The 25,458-nt window shown below is 35.7% G+C and overlaps 1 pseudogene; it reads left to right on the top strand.

Moving 5' to 3' along the window:
* Positions 1–12,178: 12,178 nt before the first annotated feature.
* LOC128596422 (GTP-binding nuclear protein Ran-like) overlaps positions 12,179–25,458 on the top strand; it is a 185,079-nt pseudogene continuing 171,799 nt past the window's right edge.

The following is a 25,458-nucleotide window of genomic DNA, read 5'->3' as shown; positions in this document are numbered from 1 at the left end:
GAACCAGGAATTACATATCCTAGTCCAGCATGCCTGGCACCAGAAAACTCTCTCAGAGATCCAAGTTCAAGCTGACATAAATTTCCAACAACACCAGAGTGGGTACCTACCAGCAAAAGCCAAAAGACAATATAAATCTCCCTTTCTACACTGAGTAGCAGTCTTCCCAACAGAAAACAGGTGTACCACAAAGTTATCTGTTTTGAGCTGAGGGAAGAGGTTCTAGATGAGAAGAAACCATCACAAGAATATGGCAATGCGAGAAACAGCCTACTCCAACACCCCCAAAGGATTACCCTAGGTCTCAGGTTATCGATTCCAAGGAAAAGAAAAATTTTTAAATGTCAGAATGAAAATCTAAATATGGATTATAAGTAAGTTCAATGAAACCAATGAAAAAGTTGAAAACTAGCACAAAGAATCAAACAAAAACAACAACAAAAAAACCCTTTTGGGACATGAATAAAAAATTTCACTAAAAAGATAGATGGATATATTAAAAACAAAGCCCTTCTGGAAATGAAAGAATCATTTAGGGAATATTAAAATACACTGGAAAATTTTAACGAAAGACTAGAACAGAAGAAAGAATTTCAGATCTTGAAGACAATGTATTTGAATTAACCTATGTAGTCAAATAGGAAGCACAAAGAATCAAGAATAATGAAGAAATCTCCAAGAAATGTGGGATTATGTAAAAGTCCCAAATGTAAGAATTACAGGAAAAGCAAAAAGCATGGAAAATCTATTTAAAGAAATAATGAGGAAAACTTCCCTTGTCTTTCTAGAGACTTAAACATCAAGATATAAGAAGGCCAATAAACTCACTGAAATTTTATGGTAAATAGGACATATTGCCAGTGTGGCTAAAGTCAAAGTAAGGGAGAAAATTCTATAAGCTGTAAGATGAATAAATCAAGTAATTTACTAAGGAAAATACAACTAACAGCAGACTTCTCAGCAGAAAACTTACAGCAAGAATGTTTATCTTATCCTTGGATTCTTTTTTTTTTTTTGAGAGAGAGAGAGAGTCTCAGTATGTTACCCTGGGTAGGGGGCTGTGGTGTCATAGCTCACAGCAACCTCAAACTCTTGGGCTTCAGTGATTCTTTTGCCTGAGCCTCCCAAGTAGCTAGGACTACAGGTGCCTGCCACAATGCCCAGCTATTTTGTTGTTGTTGTAATTGTCATTGTTGTTTAGCTGGCCCTGGCCAGGTTTGAACCCACCAGCCTTGGTGCATGTGGCTGGCACCATAACCACTGTGCTACAGGTGCCAAGCCTCATCTTTGGATTCTTTTTTTTTTTTTTTTTTTTTTTGTAGAGACAGAGTCTCACTGTACCGCCCTCAGGTAGAGTGCCGTGGCGTCACACGGCTCACAGCAACCTCTAACTCTTGGGCTTATGCGATTCTCTTGCCTCAGCCTCCCGAGCAGCTGGGACTACAGGTGCCCGTCACAACACCCGGCTATTTTTTTGTTGCAGTTTGGCTGGGGCTGGGTTTGAACCTGCCACCCTAGGCATATGGGGCCGGCGCCCTACTCACTGAGCCACATCTTTGGATTCTTAAACAAATAATTGTCAGCCAAGAATTTCATATCCTGAAACACTAAGTTTCATAAACAAAGGAAAAATAAAATCTTTACCAATCAAGAAAAACTCTTAGGGAATTTGTCACTATTAGTTTTACCCTCTAGGAAATGCTCAAAAATGTTCTAAACACTGAAGAAACAATTGATAAGCACCAATGTAAATATACCACAAAGTAAAAACTTATCCATTCTATAAAACAGTAAACCAAAGGAGAATACAAAGCAAATGATTAACCCAATGCCTGGAACAGTACCTCACTAATCAATACAACATTGAATGTGAACAGTCTAAATGCCCCACTTAGGCGACACAGATTAATAAATTGAATAAAAATACAAGCTAAACATCTACTGTATGCAAAAAATAACATTTAACTCTTAAAATAGTTGCATAGATTCAAGGTAAAGGGGTGAAAAAAATATTCTCTATGTCATATAAAATAGACAATGTTAATTATATAATTATAAAGATTTTCATTAAACAAAAAGACATAACAAATTAATTGTATATGGGCCCAACACCAAAGCTTTCAGGTTCATAAAACAAATACTACTATGCTTGAGGAATATAATAAACAGAAACATAATAAAGGTAAGGATTTCAACACTTCACTGAAGAACAAGACAGGTCATTGAGGCAGAAAATCAAGGAAAAAACACTGCACTTAAATGGCTCTAGAACAAACACACCCAACAGACATTTTCAGAATGTTCTACCTAAAAACTGCAGAAATCACAAAACACACAATCTAAAGAGATCCAAGGAACATCAGAATCAGACTCAAATTTGATACAGATTTTGGAATTATCATAAGGAGAATTTAAAATAACTGTGATTAATATAATGTGGATTCTGCTAGAAAAAGTAGACAACATGAAAGAACAGATGGTGATGTAAGCAGACTTAACATAAAAACATAATTAAAAGAAAGTGCTACAAATAAAAAAAAATACTGTAATAGAAATGAAGTCTAGTTTAGTCTAGACTCACCAGTAGACTAGACATATCAAAGGAGAGAATCACCAAGCTTGAAGATAGTATCAAAGGAAACTCAAGGAAATAATTTTTTTTTTCTTTGCAGTTTTTGGCCAAGGCTGGGTTTGAACCCGCCACCTCCGGTATATGAGGCCGGTGCCCCACTCCTTTGAGCCACAGGCACCACCCGGGAAATAAATTTTTAATAACATTCAAGAACATTAGAACAATTATAAAGGATGTAACATACATATACAGTAGAACCTCCATAGTTGACCACCTCCTTAAGTTGACCCAATTTTCATAAATTGAATGTGCACCACATTTAACTATCAGTATAGTAGGCCTAGTTCCTTATGTTGACCGCCTCTGTATGTTCACCAGTTTGTTACAGTTCCTTGGGTGGTCAACATACAGATGTTCTACCATAATTGGAATATGGCAAGAATAAGAAAGAAAGAAATGAGCAAAACAAATATTTAAAGTAATATGGCTGATATTTACCATTATAGTTAGCATCTTCAAACCCTTCTTTCAGTTTTGATAAATCCAGTAAGCAGAAAACCAATAAGAACATAGTTGATCTTAACAGCACCAACAAACAACTAGATCCAACAAAGGAATCTATATTCTTCTTAAGATCACATGAAACATTTACTATGTTGTAGGTCATTAAACTCATCTTAAAAATTTTTTTAAAGTAGAAATAATGCAAAGTATATTCTCAGACCACAATCTAATTAAACTGGAAAACAATAACAGAAACATAGCAGTAAAATTTAAAATATGTAGAGATTAGACAACATACTTCCTAGTAACACACGAGTGAAATAAATTTCAAGAAAATTTTAAAAATATGTTGAACTAAGGAACTACTAATAGAAACTTAAAGCAATGAGAAGAAAGCAAATAAAAAAAGAGAAGAAATCAAAAAAATTGAAAACAAAAAATTAATAGAAAAAATCAACAAAACCAAAAGCTGATACTTTGAAAAAAATGAATATTTATAAACCTCTAGCCAGAGTAAGAAAAAAGATAGAAAACACAAATTACTGAAATAAAAAATACACAAGACACATCAGTCTTGGTTTCACAAACATTAAAAAATAATAAAGGAATAGTATGGAAAACTCTATGCTCTCACATTCAATAATGTAAAATAGACCCAAACTTTTGAAAGACACAAACTCACAAAGGGGAAAAGCATCATCTGAATAAGCCTTATCTATGAAAGAAATTAAATCGGTATTAGTAAACTTTCAAAATAAAAGCACTAGGACCAGATAATTTCACTGGTGAATTCTACATAATATTTAGAAAAGAAATGACAATTGTCTGTAATCTCTTTTAGAAAGTAGAAGGAATGGATTCCCTAGTCATTATATGAAGCCATCACTAGCACAATGCCAAAACCAGATGATGACATTAAAAGAAAGGACAACGGGCCAGTATCTCTCACAAAAATAGATGAAAACATTATCAAAATAATAATAAATTAAATAGTATGTAAAAGGAATTATGCAGTACAACCAAATGAGTCTTATTTCAAGTATGCAAAGCTGGTTTTAAATTCAAAAATCAATTAATGTGATTCATCACATCAATAGGCTAAAGAGAAAAATCATATGATCTCAACAAATAAATGAAGAAAAGCATTTAATAAAATATAACCCCCATTTATGATAGAAACTCTCAACTAGCTAGGGATAGAGAACTTCTTCAATTTGATTAAAGAAAAAGGGAAAGAAAAAAAAAGAGAGAAACATCTACAAAAAAATCTACACTTAACATTATACTTAATGGTAAGAAACTAAAGGTCTTCTACCTAAGTTTGAGAACAAGGCAAGGGTGACCCTTCATACTACTTGCAAAAGCCATAAAGCTATCTTTGCAGATGACATGAGAATTAATGGAGAAAAAATGGATAGGAGGAAAACATCTCCTGGAACAAATAAACAATTACATGAGGAATGCAGGATTAAGGTCAATATACAAAAATTAAATATCCTTATTTCATAGCAATAAAGAATTGAAATTAGAAACAAAAATCATAGTATTATCTACATTAGCTCCAAGAAATAATAAGCTATTTAGGTAGAAATTTAACAGTACATATACACAATCTATATGAAGAAAACTACAAAACTCTAATAAAGAAAATAAAAGAAATTCTAAGCAAATGGAATGATTGTCCATGTTTATTGATAAGAAGACTTAAAATATTATTTTTAAAATGTCAATTCTTCCCAAATTGATCTATAGATCCAATGAAATTCCATTAAAAATTCTATAGGTGGATATTGCTAAGCCCATCCTAAGTTTATATGAAAAAATGGAATGGTCAGAAAAGCCAAAAAAAAAAAAAAAAGAAAGAAAGAAAAAAAGAAAATGCTGAAGTCATACAAGTTGGATGGTTGACCCTACCTGACTTTGAGACTTACTATAAAGCTAAAAAAAACTAAAGTAATTTGGACAACAGGATATAAGCAAGAGAATAAATCGATCAATAAAGTAGTATAGAGAGCTCAAATAGACCCGTACAAATTTAGTTAACTGATTTATGGCAGAGGAGCAAAAGAAACTAAATGAAGAAATAAACAAATCTCGCTGGAATGCTAGGCCATTCATCTACAAAAATAAAACTAAATGTAGCCACAAACCTTACACCTTTTTTTTTTTTTCTTCTTCTTTTTCATTTCTTTCTTTCTTTTTTTTTTTTTTTATTGTTAGGGATTCATTCAGGGTACAATAAGCCAGGTTACACTCATTGCAATTGTTAGGTAAAGTCCCTCTTGCAATCATGTCTTGCCCCCATAAAGTGTGACACACACCAAGGCCCCACCCACCTCCCTCCTCCCCTCTTTCTGTTCCCCCCCCATAACCATAATTGTCCTTAATTGTCTTCATATCAAAATTGAGTACATAGGATTCATGCTTCTCCATTCTTGTGATGCTTTACTAAGAATAAGGTCTTCCACGTCCATCCAGGTTAATACGAAGGATGTAAAGTCTCCATTTTTTTTTAATGGCTGAATAGTATTCCATGGTATACATATACCACAGCTTGTTAATCCATTCCTGGGTTGGTGGGCATTTAGGCTGTTTCCACATTTTGGCGATTGTAAATTGAGCTGTAATAAACAGTCTAGTACAAGTGTCCTTATGATAAAAGGATTTTTTTTCCTTCTGGGTAGATGCCCAGTAATGGGATTGCAGGATCAAATGGGAGGTCTAGCTTGAGTGCTTTGAGGTTTCTCCATACTTCCTTCCAGAAAGGTTGTACTAGTTTGCAGTCCCACCAGCAGTGTAAAAGTGTTACCTTCTCTCCACATCCACGCCAGCATCTGCAGTTTTGAGATTTTGTGACGTGGGCCATTCTCACTGGGGTTAGATGATATCTCAGGGTTGTTTTGATTTGCATTTCTCTAATATATAGAGATGATGAACATTTTTTCATGTGTTTGTTAGCCATTTGTCTGTAGTCTTAAGAGAAAGTTCTATTCATGTCTCTTGCCCATTGATATAGGGAATTGTTGGCTTTTTTCATGTGTATTAATTTGAGTTCTCTATAGATCCTAGTTATCAAGCTTTTGTCTGATTGAAAATATGCAAATATCCTTTTTCCCATTGTGTAGGTTGTCTCTTTGCTTTGGTTATTGTCTCCTTAGCTGTACAGAAGCTTTTCAGTTTAATGAAGTCCCATTTGTTTATTTTTGTTGTTGTTGCAATTGCCGTGGCAGTCTTCTTCATGAAGTCTTTCCCGAGGCCAATATCTTCCAGTGTTTTTCCTATGCTTTCTTTGAGGACTTTTAGTGTTTCATGCCTTAAATTTAAGTCCTTTATCCATCTTGAATCAATTTTTGTGAGTGGGGAAAGGTGTGGGTCCAGTTTCAGTCTTTTACATGTAGACATCCAGTTCTCCCCACACCATTTATTGAATAGGGAGTCTTTCCCCCAAGGTATGTTCTTGTTTGGTTTATCAAAGATTAGGTGGTTGTAAAATGTTAGTTTCATTTCTTGGTTTTCAATTCGATTCCAAGTGTCTATGTCTCTGTTTTTGTGCCAGTACCATGCTGTCTTGACCACTATGGCTTTGTAGTACAGACTAAAATCTGGTATGCTGATGCCCCCAGCGTTATTTTTGTTACAGAGAACTGCCTTAGCTATACGGGGTTTTTTCCGGTTCCATACAAAACGCAGATCATTTTTTCCAAATCTTGAAAGTAGGATGTTGGTATTTTGATAGGAATGGCATTGAATAGGTAGATTGCTTTGGGAAGTATAGACATTTTAACAATGTTGATCTTCCCATCCATGAGCATGGTATGTTCTTCCATTTGTTAATATCCTCTGCTATTTCCTTTCTGAGGATTTCATAGTTTTCTTTATAGAGGTCCTTCACCTCCTTCGTTAGGTATATTCCTAGGTATTTCATTTTCTTTGAATCCATGGTGAAGGGAGTTGTGTCCTTAATTAGCTTCTCATCTTGACAGTTATTGGTGTACACAAAGGCTACTGACTTGTGGACATTGATTTTATATCCTGAAACATTACTGTATTTTTTGATGACTTCTAGGAGTCTTGTGGTTGAGTCTTTGGGGTTCTCTAAGTATAAGATCATGTCGTCAGTAAAGAGGGAGAGTTTGACCTCCTCTGCTCCCATTTGGATTCCCTTTATTTCCTTGTCTTGCCTAATTCTATTGGCTACAACTTCCAGCACTACGTTGAATAGTAAAGGTGACAGAGGACAACCTTGTCTGGTTCCAGTTCTAAGAGGAAAAGCTTTCAGTTTTACTCCATTCAGTAAAATATTGGCTGTGGGTTTGTCATAGATGGCTTCAATCAGTTTTAGAAATGTGCCACCTATGCCTATACTCTTCAGTGTTCTAATTAGAAAAGGGTGCTGGATTTTATCAAATGCTTTTTCTGCATCTATTGAGAGGATCATGTGATCTTTATTTTTGCCTCTGTTAATATGGTGGATAACATTTATAGACTTGCGTATGTTAAACCAGCCTTGCATCCCTGGGATGAAGCCTACTTGATCATGATGAATGACTTTTTTGATGATAAGCTGTAATGTATTGGCTAGGATTTTGTTGAGAATTTTTGCATCTATATTCATGAGTGAGATTGGTCTGAAATTCTCATTTTTGTTTGGGTCTTTTCCTGGTTTTGGTATCAGGGTGATGTTTGCTTCATAGAATGTGTTGGGGAAGATTCCTTCTGGGCATAGAGTTTCTGGTAGTATTCAGAGATGATCTCTTTTATCTCTGTGGGATCAGTTGTTATTTCCCCTTTATCATTTCTGATTGAAGTTACTAGAGATTTTACTTTTCTATTCCACGTTAGTCTGGCCAATGGTTTATCTATTTTATTTACTTTTTCAAAAAACCAACTCCTTGTTTCATTAATTTTCTGAATGATTCTTTTGTTTTTGATTTCATTGATCTCTGATTTGATTTTGGATATTTCTTTTCTTCTACTGAGTTTAGGCTTAGATTGTTCTTCTTTTTCCAATTCCAGAAGATCTCTTGTGAGATTGTTGATGTGCTCTCTTTCTGTTTTTCGAATGTAGGCATCTAAAGTGATGAATTTTCTTCTCAAAACTGCTTTTGCAGTATCCCAGAGGTTTTGGTAGCTTGTGTCTTCATTGTTGTTATGCTCAAGGAAGTTAATGATTTCCTGTTTTATTTCTTCCTGCACCCATCTGTTATTCAACAGAAGATTGTTTAATTTCCATGCCTTTGGGTGGGGTCGAGCATTTTTGTTAGAGTTGAGTTCCACCTTTAGTGCCTTATGGTCTGAGAAGATACAAGGTAAAATTTCAATTCTTTTGATTCTGTTGATATTTGTTTTGTGTCCCAGGATATGATCAATTTTGGAGAATGTTCCATGGGGCGATGAGAAGAATGTATATTCTTTATCTTTGGGATGGAGTGTTCCATATGCGTCTATCAAGCACAGTTGTTCTAGGGTCTCATTTAAATCTCTTATATCCTTGTTTAATTTCTGTTTAGAGGATCTGTCCAGCTCTGTAAGAGGAGTGTTAAGGTCCCCTGTTATTATGGTATTATCAGATATCATATTGCTCAGACTGAGTAAGGTCTGTTTCAAGAATCTGGGAGCATTTAAATTGGGTGCATAGATATTTAGAATTGAAATGTCTTCTTGTTGTATTTTTCCCTTGACTAATATAAAGTGACCATCTTTGTCTTTTTTGACTTTAGTTGCTTTAAATCCACATGTATCTGAAAATAAGATTGCAACTCCTCTTTTCTTCTGAATTCGATTTGCCTGAAAAATTGTCTTCCAACCCTTGACTCGGAGCTTTAATTTGTCTTTTGAAGCCAGGTGTGTTTCTTGCAGACAGCAAATGGATGGCTTGTGTTTTTTAATCCAGTCAGCCAATCTATGTCTCTTCAGTGGGGAATTCAAGCCATTAACATTTATTGAGATAATTGATAAGTGTGGTAGTATTCTATTCGTCTTGTTTTGCGAGAGTCCATTGCTTAGTTTTATCTTTTGCATCAGTGTGGAGGTTAGGTTCTGTCCTTTAATTTCTGAGTTCTTGCTTTGCTGCTGATCCATTGTGGTGGTCAGTGTGCAGAACAGGTTGAAGTATTTCCTGTAGCGCTGGTCTTGTTGTGGCGAATTTCCTCAGTGTTTGTATATCCGTAAATGATTTGATTTCTCCGTCAATTTTTAAGCTTAGCTTAGCAGGGTACAGAATTCTGGGCTGGAAATTGTTCTGTTTAAGTAGATTAAAGGTAGATGGCCCTTGTCTTCTTGCTTGGAAAGTTTCATTAGAGAAGTCTGCGGTCACTCTGATGGATTTGCCCCTGTAGGTCAACTGGCGCTTACTCCTGGCAGCTTGCAGAATCTTTTCTTTTGTCTTGACTTTGGACAGGTTCATCACAATGTGTCTTGGAGAAGCTCGGTTAGAGTTGAGGCGACCTGGGGTCCGATATCCCTCTGAAAGCAGTGTGTCAGAATCTTTGGTGATATTTGGGAAATTTTCTTTTATAATATTCTCTAGTATGGCTTCCCTTCCTCTGGGGCATTCTTCTTCCCCTTCTGGAATTCCTATAACTCGTATGTTGGAACGCTTCATAAAGTCCCATAATTCTGACAGTGAACGTTCTGCTTTCTCTCTCTTCTTTTCTGCCTCTTTTACTATCTGAGTTATCTCAAAAACTTTGTCTTCTACCTCTGAAATTCTTTCTTCTGCATGGTCTAACCTGTTGCTGATACTTTCCATTGCATCTTTAAGTTCCCTAATTGACTGTTTCATTTCCTTCAGCTCTGCTATATCCTTTTTATATTCTTCATATCATTCATCTCTTATTTGATTCTGTTTTTGAATTTCCTTTTGGTTATTTTCCACTTTATTAGCAGTTTCCTTCATTGTTTCCATCATTTCTTTCATTGTTTTCAGCATGTGTATTCTAAATTCCCTTTCTGTCATTCCTAACATTTCTTTATAGGTGGAATCCTCTGCAGTAGCTACCTCATGCTCCCTTGGTGGGGTTGTTCTGGACTGGTTCTTCATGTTGCCTGGAGTTTTCTGCTGATTCTTCCTCATGAGTGATTTCTTTTATCTGTTTCCTTGCCCTAATTTTCCTTTCACCTCCTCTTGCTCTTTAAGTTCTCGTGCCTGTGGAAGTTGCGGGCGGGTTTAGATGGATTGAACACACGCAACCACTTGCCAGTTTTCCACTGTTTTAGTCCTCCTCTTGGGGTCCAGAAGTCTCTCGCTGACTCCCTGTATCCTCTCAGGGGTGATGATAGGCAGATCCCACCAGCCAGAGATGCCTGGAGTCCTATATCCCCAGACTCACGGTGCCCAGATGCAAGGAAGCTGTTACTCGGCTGCCATTTTGCTCTGCCTTTTTCTCTTTTTCCACTTTACGCCTTTTAAAACAATTCATAATAGTTCATAGATCTAAATGTAAAGCACAAAACTATAAAAATACTAGAAAAGAACACACAAGACAATCCAAGTGACCTTGGGTTTGGTTTTTAGGTACAATTCCAAAAGCACTATACATAATGTAAAAAATTGATAATTTGGATTTTATTAAAATTAAAAATAGCTATTCTGCCAAAAGCTTTATCAAGCATTCTCTTGAAAGAATGAAAAGACAAGCTACAGAATGAGTAAAAATATTTGGAAAATGCACCATATACATATGATAAAAATATATATATATCCAAAATTATACAAAAGTTCTTAAAACTCAACAATTAAAAACCAAATAATTTAATTTAAAAAGAAAATAGAAAGAATTAGATTCTTCACCAAAGATGTACAGCTGGCAAATATGCATAAGAAAACAGCCTTAACATCATACACTATTGGAGAAATGCATATTAGAACAACAATAAGGCATTTCTACACACCTTTTAAAATGGCTAAAATAATAATAATAATAAAATGATGACCAATGATGATGAAGAGCAACAGGAAATCTCTTCATTGATGCTAGGAATACAGAATGGTACCCAAACTTTGGAATATTATTTGACAGTATCTTAGAAAGGTAAACATGGTATTACTATACAATATACAATTGCAGTCCTAGGTATTTACTCAAATGAGTTGTAGAAGATATCCACAAAAAAGCCTGCACATAAATGTTTATAACACCCCTATTCATAACTTCCCCAAACTGAAAGTGACAAGTGGTCCTCCAAATAATGAATGGATGTACAAACTGTGGTACATCTATACAGTGGAATTTTATTCATCAGTAAAAAGAACTGTGCTACTAAGCCACGAAAGCACATTGAGAACTCTTGTCTCAATGAACAAAGTCGTCTGACAAAGGCTACATATTCCAATTAACATTCTGGAAAAATCAAAACTATAGATAAAGTAAAAGAAATCAGTAGTTTCCAAAGGCCTGGAGAAGGAGATGAGATGAATAAATAAAGTACAGGGGATTTTTAGGTCAATGAAATTCTCTTATATCATACTATGATGGAGAACACATGTTGTTATACACTTATTAAAACTCAAAGAACTATACAACACAGAATAAGCCTTAATGTAAATTATGAGCATTAGTTAATCACAATGGATCAATATTGGTTCATTAGTTATAATAGATGTGTCACACCAATACACAATGTTAACAAAAGGAGAAATTTGTTGGGGCAGGAAGCACATGGTAACTGTCTGTCCCATCAATTCAATTTTTCTGTTAATTTAAAACTATCCAAAAACAAAGTCTGTTAAGAATAAGTAAACAAGGTGATAGAAACAAGAAAAGAATTTTAAATAAAAAACAAAAATTCAGAAATAAAGACTAAACCACAACAGCAAATAAAAGAGAAATAAAAGGTATAAATAAAAAATAAATAGGAAATTAAGAAAGAAATATTAGGGAAAAAATTGACAAATTAAAGCTAGTAAAGAAGCTTCAACATATTCAAGGTGGTCATTAAGTTCATATGCAAAATAAATAGTTACAATAGAACAGAGGTCTCTGAAGAAGGAAAACAATGCAATGAAATAGGCCAACAATAACCACAGCAAAAATCTGTAATTCAAGAAAATGTTCCAAACATAAGATAAAAATTTGAAACTTTGTGTTGAAAAGAGTTACTATGTTCCTGGAAAATGGATCCAGAACAAACAATACCATTGTGGTAGGCAGAATAATGTTCCTATCGAAAGATGTTTGCACCCAATCCCCAGAAAGTGACTATGCTACTTTGCATGGCAAAGGTACTCTCCTATTAGGATTAAGGTTGAGGACCTTGAAATAAAGAGTTTATCTTATATCATGTGGGTGAAATATCACATGAATCCATAAAGAAGTAGAACTGTTTCCTGGATGGGGTCAGAGGGAAATGTGACCACTGAAAAAGGATCAGTGAGAATACGGTAATGCTGGCTTTGAAGATAGTATAACTGTAACAGGTGCATAAACTAAGGAATGTGGACAGCCTCTAGAAGCTGAAAAACACAAAGAAACAAAGTCTTCCCTAAAGTTCCAGAAAAGAATATATATCTGCTGATTTACCCCAGTGAGACCCATTTTGGACATCTGACCTGGAGGACTATAAGACACTAAGTATGTGTTGTTCTAAGTCATTAAGTTGGTGTTATTTTGTTATAGCAGTAATAAAAAAATGAATATATCAGGTTGGCGCCTGTGGCTCAAAGGGGTAGGGTGCCAGCCCCATATGCTGGAGGTGGCAGGTTCAAACCCAGCCCCAGCCAAAAACGGCAAAATAATAATAATAATAATATAACAAAAAATATTTAAGCACAAGATTTTTTTTTATTTCAGATTAATATAAAGGTACAAATGATTAAGTTACATTGTGTTTGTTGGATAAAATTCAAGTTATAGTTGAGTTCTTCACCCAGCAAGTGTGCTGCATACTCTTACATTGTGCACATTAGGTGAGAGCTTACCAATCCAAGCACTGGATTTTAAAGAAAAAAATGTGTTTGGGTATTCAAGCAAGAAAGGAATTTAGCTTGCAGTTAGACTTTTCAATGACATGCTATTGAATGTCAGCAATGCCAGAAGGTGATGAAAAAACATTTTTAAGACACCAAAACAAAAGTGTGAGATGAAGATTGTACATCCAGTCATCAACAAATTGTTAACATGTAGGTCTATGGTGACTATCCTTAAATCTTTCCTGAAGAATCTTCTAGAAAATAAGCTTTAGAGAACAAAAATATATAGAGAGAAATAAGGTAGAGATTGTTGTCTCCTTAAAAACAAAGCTTATTAATATGGGAGAAAAAAGATGTAAATATAAAAACCTGAATTTAATTAGAAAGTATCAGTATAAGTTATGATATATTTTACCTTAAAAAATAAGAATCTGTATCTAGCTCTATAAACAAAATAACCACTAGAAGGCAGACACAGCAAGGGGTAGTTGAAAATGGAGCAAGATGGCAGACTAGAGACATCTCCTGTGCAGCCACTGGTGGTGAGATTGGGGAGAAAGGTTTTCAACCACCTCTGACTGGGGTCCCTGCCCAGAAACATTGCTTAAGGGGCATAGAGAGGCAGCAGCAGACTTCAGGAGCCAACCAAGAGGTCTGGAGCAGTGGAGAACTGAACAGAAAGTGAGTACTTGCATAGGGACAGAGGCTGGCCAGTTTGGTGGCACCACACTTGCTGGAGTTACTTTCAGAGAGTTTGGGGAAGCAAGTGATCTAGAACAGAAAGCAGGGAATGGGATTGAGCCACTGGGCAGAGCAAAGCTCTTATAATCATTAGGTTGCTAGCCAGGCACAGCCATTGTGGCAAAGCTACAATGAGAAACAGCCCTCAGAATCCCAGTGTGATGCTGGTTATGGAGCACCTGCTAAGCTGGGCAGCCACCCATAGGATGTGTAAAAAAGTGAGTAAAATGTGCTTTCCTGGGAAAGCCACTGCATGACCAAGGGATGCTGTTTGGAAAGGTTGAGGCATGTCTATTAAGTAGTCTGATAAGAGCTTCAGGCTCTGAATCCTGCAGAGATTGAGGACAAAGTAATCAGGAAGACAGGACCAGGGCTCCTTAACAAGATTGTGGCATCCAGCCCCCATCTTATATAGCCATATCAATGTTTTGATTAGCATCTCATACCACAGAACATCACCCGTTGTCCAGACAATATATGGCAATGTTATTTTCTCCTTTTTAAATTTTTATCTGATAGATTTTTCTTTTTTTTCCTTTCATATTTATCATTTTTCATTGTTTCTTTCTTCAATAGTAAGGGCTCTATTTTTGCTACAGTTTTGCTGCTCCTGTTATTCTTTTCTTTTTCCAATTTTCTCCCTTAAGATTTTTTGTTTGTTTTGTTTTTCTGTATTTTTATTTTTCCATTTTTACTTTCTTCAATAATTAGGGCTCCATTTTTGCTATGGTTTGTCTATGCCTTTTATTCTTTCTTCCCTTTCCATTTCTCTTCTTTTCTCTCTCTTTTCATAAAGATTTTTCTACTTTATCTTTACCACATAAATTTCTTAAATAACAAGATATAACCCCCTTTTATCTTATATAATTTTATCTTCAATTTTTTAATGTATTTTTATTATTATTATTTTATCTTTTTTCTGATATGTTTTATGCTTTGTCAATCTGTATTCCATTTATGGGATAAAGCCTCACTCTGAGGCCTGGGCTGGGGTGCCACAGCATTGGCCTGGCTCAAGGTGACCTTGATCCCCTGGTCCGTCTAGTTTGGCCTGTGGAAGGATGCTATTGGTAAGTCCCCACTGCTACATACTGCTGGTTTTTTTCTTATCTATTTGGTGGAGGTGGGGTCTTATTTTTGCTCAGGATAGTAAGGAGCTTCTGACCTCAAGAGACACACCCATTCCAGTGCCCCAGAAACTGGGAATTATGGATGTGGGTCAAAGCGCCCTGTTGAACACCACTATTACTCCTATTTCTTTCTTTCTGTTCCTCTCTTATTTTGGCCAATCTTTCCTTTTAACCCCCCACTTTTCTTTTCTCTTTTTCTATCTTTTATTCCTTCTTGCTCTTCACTCTTCTCTTCCTCTTGTTCCTATACCAAAAGGACACTTCCACACCTAAGCACTCAGACAAGGTAATTCAAAGAGAAGGAGGAAGTAAAAGGAAAAACTAAGGGAAGAAAGAGGACAAGAAGAAAACACTTATGAAGACAAACTAGCAGAAAAACCAGGACAGAACAACACTCCCCCTAACCCCCCGCCACCCAAAGGTAGCTACTATAGAGGATTCCACTTATAAAGAAATAATGGAATGACAGAAATGGAATTTAAAATATAGATGGTAAAAACAATGAAGGAAATTGCTAAGAAAGTGGAAAACAACAAAAAGGAAATCAAAAACTGAACCAAATAAGGGTTGAAAGATATGAAGAATATAGAAAGGATATAGCAGAGCTTAAGGAACTGAAGCAGTCAATCAGGAAACTTAAAGATTCAGTAGAAGGTATCAATAACAGATTAGACCTTGGACAAGAAAGAATTTCAGAGCTAGCAGATAAAGCTCTTGAACTAACACAGGCAGTTAAAGAGGCGGAAAAGAAGAGAAAGCAGAATGTTTGCTCAAGGAACTATGGAACTTCACGAACCATTTAAATGTATGAATCAAAGAAATCCCTGAAGGGGAAGAAGAATGCCTCTGAGGAATAGAAGTTCTACGGGAGGATATTATAAATGAAAATTCCCCAAGTATCACCAAAGATTCTGACATACTCCTTTCAGAGGGATATCACCTCAACTTGAACAGAACTTCTCTAAAAAAAATGACCAATTCATACAACTAATACCTAGAACCCAGGCCATGGTCTCCAAGTATCATTTCCAGAAATACTTAGAAAAAAGAATGCCCAGGTTTGGAAAGGAAACAGATAATTTTCTTGAAGTATTTTTTAAGACAAGATGCCATGAATATATCCAAAATCATTCTAGTAGTTTCAAAAAATATTAGGATCCAAATTAAAGTAGTTCTCGATGGCTAAAATGTCTTAATTTGATCATCAATGAAAATAATAGTTATGATATATGAAAACATATTGAACAAGTTTACATCCATTAGTTTACTATAATACCAAAAGAAAGACCTGATGGGTCATTATCAAAATATGCCAGAATATACCTTCTCATTTTAAAGGTAAGTAGAAAGAATTAAACATTTATCCTTTCTTTCCTGTATTAATATACCCTTGGGTGGTCTAATACCATGTCTGAGCAAGTTCACTGTCTATAGTATTTCAGCTAATAAATGAAAAAAGAAGGACAATTAGAATTTCAACATCATGGTCCCCTTCTGAATTACCTGATCTAAGCATTCTAATCAATGTCTGCTTATATCATAAAAAGAGAGAAAACCAGACCTGTTTTTCTGCCTTCTAGTAGAACATATCACCATCTATTAAATAGTCTTGGAAAAAAATATTTGAACTGAAATCTGATCATAACTCTAGATTTAACTACTAGTATCCAGGATATATTGAGGACAGAGAAACCTATTCAAAGACATAAAAAAAACTTGTTTTTTTTCAATAACAATAGAAAACATAAGTAAAAAGGAATGGAGAAAGAGAAAAGCTAGAGAAAGAAATGAAAGATTTAAAGGAACTTAAAAAATTATCACATAAGGACTTTTTGTATCCTGATCAAACAATTATAAAATAAACATATTTATAGCACTTATGAGAAAAATGGATAGAGTGCATGATTACTGAATATTGGATAATGTAAAAGTTGCTGTTCTTTTATAGAACTGAGTTCTTTTATAGTTATATACTGAAATATGGAGAGATGAAACATGCAGTATCTGGAATTTGCTTCAAAAATCTATATATGGAAGAAAGGGAATGTCTTTAGGCAATGGGGTATATAGTACCTCAAGAGCTGAGAATTATTGAAACTGTATAATAGGTTCAAAGGAATTTTATATTATTCTATTTTTTAAAATTATCAATAATAAAATGTGTTTTAAAAAACTATCAAGACAGTCTTTTTCTTTCTCTAGACTTCTGATAACTATTCTATTCTTTTCTTCAATATTACTATAAATGTTACTGGAATAACATCAAACAGTCTGCATTCTCTAATTAGCCTGAAATATAATGTTTGGGAATTGGAAACTTGAATACATGTGAAGCAGCTCAATTCATTCATTTCCTCTGCCTTGTCCAGATTGATGATCAGTCTTACAAAGAAGATAGAAACAAAGGACTGAGGCAGAAATAGCTTTGCGCTGGGAAAGAAGGTAAAAGGGGAAAGAGCAGTCCTAACCAATAGCCCTCCAGGAATCCCTCCGGAGAGAGAGGATAGTCTAGGATCTAAATTTGAAATATATGAGATCTATTTTCTTTCCATGTTAAGTACCAACTCTCACTTAGACCAAGAGAGAACCTACAGAAGGATGTTACAAATATTATAGATCTGTAATCCCCAGTAGGTTCATTATTTTGTTAATGGAACGTCATCATCATTTTTTTAATATTACATTTAAAAACTCGTGGTGCTTACTTTTCTTTCATTCCCATTATCTCACAATAATTTTGAAGCCATGCATTTAATGTTTTCCTACCTATATCCCCCAATCTCTGGGAATAATATTATTTGATCTTTGTGAAAAGAGAAATGCTAAAATTTATTAAATTATTCTATTACTCCCTAACTTGAAATTATTATCTTAACGCAAAACCATATGAATTTTTAATTTTTCCCTTCACAGGACAGCAGGAGCATATACCCAGCTGCAGGATAATATTGGCAAGCACAGCAATGAATTTTTACTGAAAACTCCAAACACCGAATGCTTCATTTTTCTTTTTTTCTTTCTTCTTATTTAAAGAAATCCCCTATCATATGAGATCCTAATGCCATTCTGTGCCAGAATGCTTTGCATAATAATGGTTTCCTTCAGTTTACCAGGCGCCCAGAGAAGAATCACTAAGGGAACAAGGCAGTAACATCGACAACAAAAAAGAAAATTGCCCGTTTTTCATTGAAACTGCTCTTATTCTTCTAAATTTTTTTTAGCAATGTTATCTTTTTAAATCCAAATACTTGCAAAGGTTCAGAAAAGATATCCAGTTATTAACATTTCAGGTATAATTATTACTCTTCCTCATCTCCACCTTCTCCATGGAGCAGTCGTCTTTAGAAGAAGTATTATTACCTTCCTACTTGTGTGGGCTCTCAGACATCTCAAATAAATGTCTGTAGGTGGAAATCTTTGATTATAAAGGCTGAGTGAAATTAATGTTATTAATGTACCAAGGTGTGAAGTATGAACTTCAACTGGCTTTCCCCAAAGAACTCTGCTGATTACGTGTTTAGAGATTCAGAAAGTCTGTCTAAAATGTCACTGTTGAAGCCTTCTACTAGCTCTTGTGTTAATAAGTGAAGGAAATCTGCAGCTTTTCTATAACGTGGAGTAGGAGTGCTGACATGCAGCTTATCAGCACTAACGGTAACTGCTATGTTTCAGCAGCCAGGATCAGAAGAAGCATTTCACATTTGCGTTCTTTTTTTCAGAATTGAATGCTTCAGAAATGGGTAGAATGTTGCCAGAAGCCTTGCTTACAAGCTACTACTGCCTTAGAGAAGTTTTACAAGCCCTTAAAATTTACTAGAATGCATTCAATTTCTTACGAATTTATTTCTTGGTTTAGGAGGATAGGATTGTAAGGTGACCTCCCAGGGACTATTAGACACTACTATTATTCTAATCACTTTTGGCATACCTGAAATCTCTTAAGACCGTTGCTCATTTTTTGAAGCATTTCAAAGTTAAAATTTTGAAAGCTCCACTTCATTCTCCAGCATATAACAGCTTTGCTAAATTTAGAAATCTTGATTTGGTGAACTATCTTCAAATCATATACTTGATCCCAATCATTTATTTATTATGACTTTACTCCTTTACTTCATGGATCAGTTGATAAATGTTTTCTGCATGATAATTAGTCTTAAGGCTGTTCTAGGTCACTTTAAGTCAGGTGGCCTGTTGTACCTGTTACTGGGTAAGAAATAAATTCTTCTATATCCTTTTGCAGTCTGTGCACTAGGTTCTGATTGGTAGATTGGCTGGGTATGCCCTCCTCCCCAGGTGGCTCTCAGAGAGGGTCAGGGGAGGTCCACATGCACAGTAAGACTCTGGTTCCAAGTGACCTCTGAACCATGAGGTAGGCCTGACTCAGGTGGTATAAAAGAGAACCACTGGCCATAACCCATGCTTCTCTGCCTCTTTGCGTACTTGCCTTGGCAATGGAGTCCTGATCACTGTCTGTAGCAAAGGTACTCTGCTTTGTAAACTTTCTTGCTCTGTACACCTATCTTTCTCTTCCTCAATAAACTTTGTTTCAGGCTTTACAAGGAGGTAACAATTACCCTGGGCCTTAAAGGATAAGGACTCCATGAAAAGGAATATTGGTGCACTTTTATAGTGTGTTCTTTATTGTGCCAATGAGGGCTCTCCTTCACCCCTTGTAAAAAGAATAAGCTAGTAACAGCACTTTGATCTCTGGTGTCAAGAAATTCTATCTCCAGAAAAGACCCTGTTAAAATGTGAAGGAAGTTTGCTCATTAACTCTTCAATAGGACTCTCCGGTTACATCTCATGACTGGTATGAGATTCAAATAAAAAAAAAAGAATCACATTTTTTTTTGTAAATTATAAAATACAATGCAAGTGTTATTTATGATATTATTACTTTTATCATAGTAATAATATCAGTAATAAAGATGGACTCAGGGAATATAACTTGGAGAAAAATGAAAAATATAAATGGTTTTAAGATTTTTTTGGGGGGGGGGGCGGCGCCTGTGGCTCAAGGAGTAGGGCGCCGGTCCCATATGCCGGAGGTGGCGGGTTCAAACCTATCCCCGGCCAAAAAACACAAAAAAAAAAAAAAAAGATTTTTTTTTTTTAATAACATCATGGTGGATACTTTCTAAAATACTTATAAGGGGAAATTGGCTTGGAACGTGGCTTTAAAAAAAAGTCTGTTGGTACTGAGAGAGACAAAATATTGTAACAAACAGGCTAGATTATCTGGGTTGTTTAGAAATTATCATGACTTCTAACTGGTTGTTACACATTGTAATCTGGGGCTCCATCTCACATGTTATACTAGCCATGGTACCTTGTTTCAGCAAAATGGGTTTCATCCTTCGTACTTTCTCAAACCACATGTCATTAAGAAATTATCCAGTGGCTAGCCTAAACCTGTTTTGAGCCCAACATAGAGACCCCCAAACTATTTTTGAAGAAATATTTTTGATATTTCAATTAGAAGTATCAACGTAATCATTTTTTAAAGGTGGAACTCTATAGAACTACCTTAGTCTCTTTTTAGAATTCTTTTTGCTTTAAATTGCACATGATATGGGGACTACCACAGTATTTTTAGTGGGTAAGGCCTTGTAGGTATTTTAACATGACCTCACTTGGGATTTTAAAAACCATCTTTATCATTTTCCTGTGATTTTAAATGACTGGAAGGACTAACAGTGTGATCTCATAAACTGAGTGCAAGCCGTAATGTCAAGGTCTGCACCCCAGCCTGCAACCTGAAAAGTAGGCAAGTGGTGTTGAAAGAGTAGGAAAGGATATTCTCATACAGGATTGCATTTTCAGGTCCAGCCTGAAAGCAGCAGCATTAGCAACATGCAGCTTTCCACTCAAGCTATTCATGTCTCCTAATAAAATCCCCCACCTTTAAAAGTGTCCAGACCCAAGCCTTCCTATCTCCCCCAAGTAATACACAATAATAGAAAGCTAGCCCCACAGTTATACTTGAGGTACGCCATGAGGACTCAGATTCGGCAAAAATTGCTTTTATATTTTTCCTGGTCAAATATTAATATTAATAGTTTCCAGTAAAGTCGCTAGAGCATTATATATTAAAGCCTTCCATCTAAAACAATATATGAAACCGCAGGTGAGGTGAGAGGTCTTCAACAAGCACTGAGCACATTTTCCAATAAACACATTGGCATGCATTAGTGAAGAAGAATTTTCTAGGTTGCCACTCCCACTAAAGACATGAGGATGGTGTTTTATATCAGTGTGGTGGTGTACCAAAAAGCACACACTTCAGCAAACTGACCAGTAAGTTCAAAATGCAAAGATTTTTTTCTTACATTTCTAAGTATTTACTTACTGCAATATTTCTTTAAAATCTTCCCTTCCCCTGATATCTCTTTCTTTTGTATCCACAGATGTTCCTTACCTTTGCCTTTAAAATCTTCCCAAGGCTGGCCCATGACTCCTGCCTTTCTAAGTATTTCCTTTTACTTCTAATTACCACTATTTGGAGTCTGCTTTTGACCTCTTCTTAAATTTAATGTTGTATCACAAAAGCACAAAATGAAGACATTGGTATGGAAACAGCAGACCTTTCCTTTGAGAGTACAGAGGAAAAGCCCTGAATGGAAAAATCTAAGCATTTAATATTTTGACACACACACACACACAAAATAATCTTTATCCTTCCCAGTTGTCATCTCAGAGAGCTGAGGGTAAAGTCCTAAGTAAATGGGTATGATATGAAGCTGTATTTGGCTTGGATGTAGGTAAGACTCTGAGACCCTGTGGCACTACCCAGCATAGACAACAGCCATCAGGGTTACCACTGAGTTAGAGCCTACAATGTGTCACCATTCAAGGGAGTTTTTATTAATATTATTTCATTTTTCATCATGGCAACATGGTGGGACATATTTTCTTATGTTGATTTTATGGATGAAGAAATAGGGGAAACTGAGGGAGGCTAAATAATTTGCCAGCTAATTGAAACAGAGGCAGCATGACATCTCAATACCTGTAACTCACAGGCCAAAGTGCTCACTCTAAAGTAAGCACAGTGTGGGGGCCTGGCCTTCACAGCCAGGAGACACCACTAGAGGCTCTGGTAGCTCCTAAAATAGAAGCTTTGACAAAGACAACATCCATCCACTTCTCCCTTTAGGCCAGGCCTGGCCCAGCCTTTCTGCAGATTCTGTGAATATGCTGACATCAACCACATTTTCCCTGCCCTTCATAGGATGACTACTCTCCCCCTCCCCTGACATTCCTGAGTGTCTAGTATTAAATGTGGGCCACAAAGTCAATGTCCACCAATGTGGCAGCCACTCACTCCAGCTTTGGGGGTAGTTCATGCTAAGGAAAAGAAAACAATCTTTCTCTTTCTGCCTTTCTTCCTCCTGACTCAGATGGGGTAAAGAGGATTAAATCTCCATAGGCCATTCTTAGAGCTTTAAAACAAAACAATAAAAAAGCCCTCCAAGTTCTAACACCTTTTATGTATTTTGCAGTTAAAAGAGAAGGCAGAGAATAATGGACCCCTAGCAAGGCATATACAGGCATATACCTTCTACTCTGAGCTATTACATTTCTACTCTAACTCTCTATACAGTCTGCCCACAATATTCTTAGTTAGGGGTCACTATTTTTTTTCTTTCTTAAAATAAGAAATGGCATAAAACCTTATGTGTTCCACTTCTATGGGCGAGACATAGAAATACATTAGTTAAAGCCAGTTGGCATTCTGTTTTCCATGCTGAAGTGATTCTTATAAAACCCAGTTCACTGTATAATTAATGACCCTTTCTCATGCTTTAGGGCATAAGCTGATTACCAGTCTGGGTGAGAGAAAACATTTTCCGGGTGTAGGATTGCACAATTAAGTGTGCTGTGAGGAATCTGTGCCTTTCTTTGATGCTTTGGTCTTTGCCACGGTTGGGGGGCAGGATGCTGGGCTGGACAGGCAGTTGCTGTGTTACAGTGGGCCACATCCTCTGTTTCTCCAAACACACTGGAAAATGACCTGAACCCACCTGAAACACCACCTGAGCCCCTCCTGACTACTTTTGCTTTCATGAGGAAGTTGCTGATGTATCATTTTTTTTATAAATTAAAACCATTTTAAACTAACGCTAAGAGAAATCATGTGTTCCCTGAAACAGAGCCAAAAAAACTACAAAATAATTACAAGTTATACAGGGAATTAAAATGTTGAAGTGGGTAAGGCTTTCTATATCTGTCCCATTGGCCAGACTTAATATTATAAATCAGTACTATCTGGTAAAGTTTTCTGGGATGGGGGAAATGTCCTGTGTCTTTGCTGTTCAATATGGTAGCCACTGGCCAGTGTGGCTATTATTCATCTGAAGCATGGCTATGGTGACTGAGGAACTGAAGCTTTAATTTAATTAAATTTAAGTAAAATAAAATTTACTTAAATTGAGATTTATTTATTGCAATTTATTTAAATTTAAATAACCACATCTGGCTAGTGGTTTCTATATTGGACAATACAGTTCTGAAGTAGATGAAGTGAATGCATGCCGTTTTATATAATGGGTACAATAAAACAATACTAGCCAATTCAGTATGGTTTCTTTACTGTTTATTGAGTATGTTCTGTCTTATAAAACCACATGTTCAGTGAAGCTTGATAATGTTTACTAGACACTGGATTTGGGCTTGTTCTCCACATACAGCCCACCTCCAGGTGATAAAAATGAGCCCAAGGAATGCTCAGAGACACTAGTAAGGTTACTGTTTTAGTCATCTGCACTTCTAACTTGCCTCAGTAAACTATGAAAGCAAGAGAATTTGTTTTCAACTTAAGCAACAGGCACACACCAATTATATAGGCATAAAAACTATCAAATTGAGGAAAGCTCCTTTTGTCCATTTCTACCATATTATTCCCATTGTCTTTTGAAAGACCAATGATATAAAATAGTTGAAAGGCATATAATCAATTTCCAAGATAAAATAATTATCTTTAATTTTCCCTTTTGTTTACCTTGCTTTTTGTCATTTTCCCTTTGCCAGACTAATTTTTTTTTTTGCCAGTTGGATGATTATATTAGTGTGCTAGAGTTGCCAAATTAAAGTACCACAGACTGAACGGCTTACACAACAGAAATGTGTTCTCCCAGAGTCTGGAAGCTGGAAGTCAAGATCAGGTTCCTCTGAGGTCCCTCTGGTTTGCAGGCGGCTGCCCTTTTGCTGCCTCTTTTCCAGTTTGTGTTTTTTTTTTCTATGCACCCATGAATCCTTGATCTCTCTGTAAGTCTTAAACTCTTCTTCTCATAAGATGTAAGTTCAGTGGATTAGAGCCAACCCTAATTCCTTCATTTTAATTTAATTACCTCTTCATTAAAAGTCCTATCTTCAAATACAGTCACTGTCTTAGGTGGTCTAAGGGTTAGGGCTTCAATCTGAATTTTGGGGGGAACATAGTCCACTTCCTAAAAATGGTTATAAGACAGACTGTATATTTTGAAGTCTTACATTTCTTGGTTTATAGTTTGGATGCTTCAGTTAATAATAAAGAGCCACCTCTCTTTGACCATCATCTTAAAAGTGGGCATATACACTTAAAATTCTGGTATACAAAAATTGAAATTTTCCTATTTGTCCTAATTCATTTATGTAGGATTAAAATATACTATAAATCTATCACGTTCTTTTTATGTCTATCTTTATATTGTATCATTTTATTATTTTTATGTATCTTTATTTTATATTCTTTTATATATTTATATATCTTTGTATGTTTATATCATTAGTACCATTAGTATCATTAATTTTTTAATCATAAAAATTAATAATTTTTATATTGTCTTTATATCTATCAAAAGTAAACAAACATGATAAATGAATACTTTAAAAAATATGTCTAGGTCAGCTTTTTTCATGTGGATTAATTTGAGTTCTCTATAGATCCTCATTATCAAGACTAGAACCTTCTCTAAAGAAGACAGACAAATGGCTAACATATGATAAAATGCTCATCATCCCTAATTATTAGAGAAATGCAAATCAAAACCACCTTGAGATACCATCTAACCCCAGTTAAAATGACCCACATCACAAAATCTCAAAACTGCAGATGCTGGCGTGGATGTGAAGAGAAGGAATACATTTTACACTACTAGTGGGACTGCAAACTAATACAACCTTTTTGGAAGGAAGTATGGAGAACCCTCAAAGAACTCAAGCTAGACCACCCATTTGATCCTGCAGTCCCATTACTGGGCATCTACCCAGAAGAAAAAAATCCTTTTATCATAAGAACACTTGCACTAGACTGTGTCTGGCAGCTCAATTTACAATCGCCAAAACGTGGAAACAGCCCAAATGCACACCAACCCAGGAATGGATTAACAAGCTGTGGTATATGTATACCATGGAATACTATTCAGCCACTACAAAAAATGGAGACTTTATAGCCTTTGTATTAACCTGGATAGAAGTGGAACACATTATTCTTAGTAAAGCATCATAAGAATGGAGAAGCATGAATCCTATGTACTCAATTTTGATATGAGGACAATTAATGACAATTAATGACACAGTGGGGGTGGGGGAAGGGGAGAGGAGAGAGAGAAAGAAGGAGG

This window comes from Nycticebus coucang, chromosome 10 (assembly GCF_027406575.1).
Source record: "Nycticebus coucang isolate mNycCou1 chromosome 10, mNycCou1.pri, whole genome shotgun sequence".
Taxonomy (NCBI): domain Eukaryota; kingdom Metazoa; phylum Chordata; class Mammalia; order Primates; family Lorisidae; genus Nycticebus; species Nycticebus coucang.
The sequence above is the reverse complement of the archived record's forward strand: the minus strand, read 5'-3'. Positions and strand labels throughout refer to the sequence as shown.